At 38.6% G+C, this 3,317-nt stretch overlaps 1 protein-coding gene and 1 long non-coding RNA gene across 3 annotated transcripts in view; one reads left to right on the forward strand and one right to left on the reverse strand.

Annotated features, from left to right (window-relative positions):
* LOC116692539 (uncharacterized) overlaps positions 1–3,317 on the reverse strand; it is a 14,687-nt gene that overhangs the window by 2,649 nt on the left and 8,721 nt on the right. The gene's annotated exons all lie outside the window — the stretch shown is intronic.
* LOC116692501 (retinoblastoma-like protein 2) overlaps positions 795–3,317 on the forward strand; it is a 10,510-nt gene continuing 7,987 nt past the window's right edge. The window contains exon 1 of one of the 2 annotated variants that reach the window (XM_032520852.1): positions 795–1,023. The gene's annotated coding sequence lies outside the window, so the exon portion shown is untranslated. The remainder of the gene's footprint in view (positions 1,024–3,317) is intronic. The other variant, XM_032520859.1, reaches the window with a different exon arrangement.

Below are 3,317 nucleotides of genomic sequence, written 5' to 3' on the forward strand. Positions count from 1 at the left end.
TTCTCTGCTTTGCCCGCCCAGAGAATTTGGCCCACCCATGAGAAAGAGAGAGACCCCCCCTCCTCCTTCCCTCAATAGCTATGACAGAAATGGCACGTCCTAAGGAAAGCTCATTGGGACTGGCTCTAGTGGCTGTATTTCGGGAAAGAGACTTCAGATACAGTATTAGGGGACCACTAAGGCCTATATACAAGCATCCAAAGAGCACCATGTCATGGGATCTTTAAGCTTTTCTATGCATAAAAACTGCAGTGATAGAAAATAAACTGTGCTTAAATTGAGGTAACTTAACCCCAATGTAGAATTTTCTACATTAGAAAATTTGAAATTAACTTTAAGTCAAAAGCGGTAAGTATAAAGGGGTTTCTTTTTTTAATCAACGTTCTAAGTAACAAATCAGAAAACTGGTGTTACTAACAACATTGGGTGCTAATTATAGCTATTGTAATGCAGCGTGCGGTACATAGCCTAAGTATTACATAAACGTTTTGAAAACTGTTTCAATGTTGGTGATCCACTTAATCTTAAATGTATCTAGAAAATATGTTGGTTGATGTTACCAAAATTCTTTGCACATTATATTGGTAGCTTTTACGATTCATAATAAACTGTGCTGCTGTTAAAAGAAAAGGTCCATCAACTTGTTTCTTATTCTCTTCTTAAGCAATACCACATGCAGGGTTTAACACATCAGTGGGTAGTTAAACTGCTGAACATCAGCAAAGGGTTAACAAGTTTTACTCTCTACTGTAAGTCTTCCACTCCTCCTCTTGGTGGCGCTCAGTGGCCTGTGTTTCTACAACAACTGTTCAGTGCTTCTCCTAGCAAAAAGACCCAAGTGACAAGTTGGGGCTTGTCTGAGAGAAGCCAATGATCTGAACTTCCTCAATCTGCTGGGAACCATGCTGCAGCACTTCTCTGCTACCAGCCGTACACATAGGGGACATACAGGGGATTCTTAGATCAGAAGACCCTCAATCTGGCTCTTGAAACCAAAACAACTCACAAGAGTGACTGCCACTGGTAAGTGACTTTTACTGTCTATGTGACTTTAGTTTTCTTGTTTTTAGTTCCAAAGTTCAACTTAGGTGACATGACTAATATCTTCCAGGTAAAGTCAGCTGACAAGCAAAATGTAACACTGTCATCATCCACTTCTGCATGAGTTATATTAACTAAATGCTGTATCACAGACTGAGCCTCTACGGTTTATAATTGACTGTTTTACATTACAATACGTGTCATTTAGCTGACCCTTTTATTCAAAGCGTCTTACAATTGCTTTATATGTCAGAGGCCACACGCCTCTGGAGCAACTATGGGTTAAGTGTCTTGCTCAGGGACGCACTGGTTGATGTATTGCAGTTGTAATTGAACACAGATCTCCCACACCAAATACATGTGTCATATCTACTGCGCCATCACCACCACCATTTCAAATGGCTCAATTGCAGCCAGGCCTAATACACTTACAATACAGTTTTATTGATGATCAAAAACAACATTAATTTACTTAACTAAAGTAACATTTAAATGCTCAGCACGTGTCTGAAAGTGGAAGTAAGGCCTATTTCATTGTAACTTCTGTCAGTGAAGAAAACAGGAAATGGGTGTAACCCATAAAATTTGGCAGAAGATACATTTCTCAAAGTGTAAATTGATTTCTGATTTTTCCAGGAAAATAAAAATGCCAAGAAAACATGTTGTGTTGGATGTTGCTTTATGTCTATTTCTGTGTACTTTGATAGCAACAAAAAGACAGAGTCAAATTCCCAGTATGTGTTTTATACATTGAACCTGATTCTGACATTATACAGAAAGCTGTCTGAGATTATCCTCGGGAATGACGCATTAACCCATCGGTTGTCAAAGGGCCATGAACAAATATTTCTTGACAAATCTGGGCTTTGTTAATCAGATAATTAATGGTCAGGGCCTGGAGGCCATATGTCGGACTCAAAGCCTCATACAGCGTATATGAGCAGCTGCGTGCCTATTAACGCAAGTACGGTCAGTCTGTATTACTTTTGAGTGTTTTCTTGCAACTAATATCTTGTCTTAAATCTGCAGCTGTCAAAATTAGTAAGACAGCATGTTTTTTGACCGAGATAATGTGTCATAAATACATGGTCTACTCTCCTGATTTCAGTATTTGAAAGTGTTGCATCTGAGAATAAAGGGAATCAAGTGAAAGCCTTTTTTAGTCCATTAACCTGCAGTGTTGTGAAGACAATGCTCATTTAGAGGAAAGACAGTCTTTGAGGTCTCCGAACACACTGCAGACACACCGGACAATGCTTTATGGAAATATGCTTTGGTGAAGAAGTACCTTTTACATAAGTCTCTCTGTTCCTTACACTGATTATTACTGTTATGTACTAGTTTACACTCCCACAGAGACAGACCTGGCATCACACCAACAGTAAAAACATATTACCCTTTTTTGACCCCGAATAATTAAATTCTAAAACAAAACAGAACGGGAAGATGTTGAGATCTTAACATATGTAACCTGGTCATTTACCTAGACATCTATACAACAAACAAGACTGGCTAGGTCAAATGAGAAGCCCTTTAATGTTAACAATAAAATTTTAAAATCCATTCGGGCCACACCCGCCTGAAGCAGTAGACAAATGAGCTGCAATACTGATCAATAATCAATGTCATTAACAACTTCATTAAGATCATCACAGGATAAAAGGGACCTTATCTTGGAGATGTGTGAATACTGAGGAATAAAGCAAGAAGGGAAGAAGTATCTTTTGTGAGCGTTAAAGGAAAAGTCAGAATCAAATACTATTAATAGCAAAGCTGTGTGACGTTAGCGGAGGAAACGGTAGCAGACTGGAACAAAGGTAGCTAGTAATGAAAACTATTAGCGGTAAAGCCACTGTCATTGTCAAAAGAAGGGTCATTAAGAAAGTGTTATTCAGAATACCAGCCTGTGTGAGTGGACAAGCTATGTTTTAAGTAAGAAAGTCAAGAGAGCTTTTTACAACAGACAGCTAGACTGACTGTGACTATTTATACATAGTATTTAAAATACTAGTTACAATTTGTAACTAAATCTGATGAAGTGATTGGCTCAAAATGGCTAAATGAAGAGGAAATATTTGATTCATTACCACGATAAAAGTTGATGAGCATGGTTATATTTGATTTGCATACATAAGCGTCCTGCACACATGGTGCCCAGCCTGTACAAGACCGATGAAGAAACACAATCACATTCCACTATCCTGCAACCTCTCCCAGTTTTCTCTCAGCTTGTGTTTCCGTAGCTGTATCACACACACACACACACACACACACAC

This window comes from Etheostoma spectabile, chromosome 1 (assembly GCF_008692095.1).
Source record: "Etheostoma spectabile isolate EspeVRDwgs_2016 chromosome 1, UIUC_Espe_1.0, whole genome shotgun sequence".
In the NCBI taxonomy this organism is placed as follows: Eukaryota; Metazoa; Chordata; class Actinopteri; order Perciformes; family Percidae; genus Etheostoma; species Etheostoma spectabile.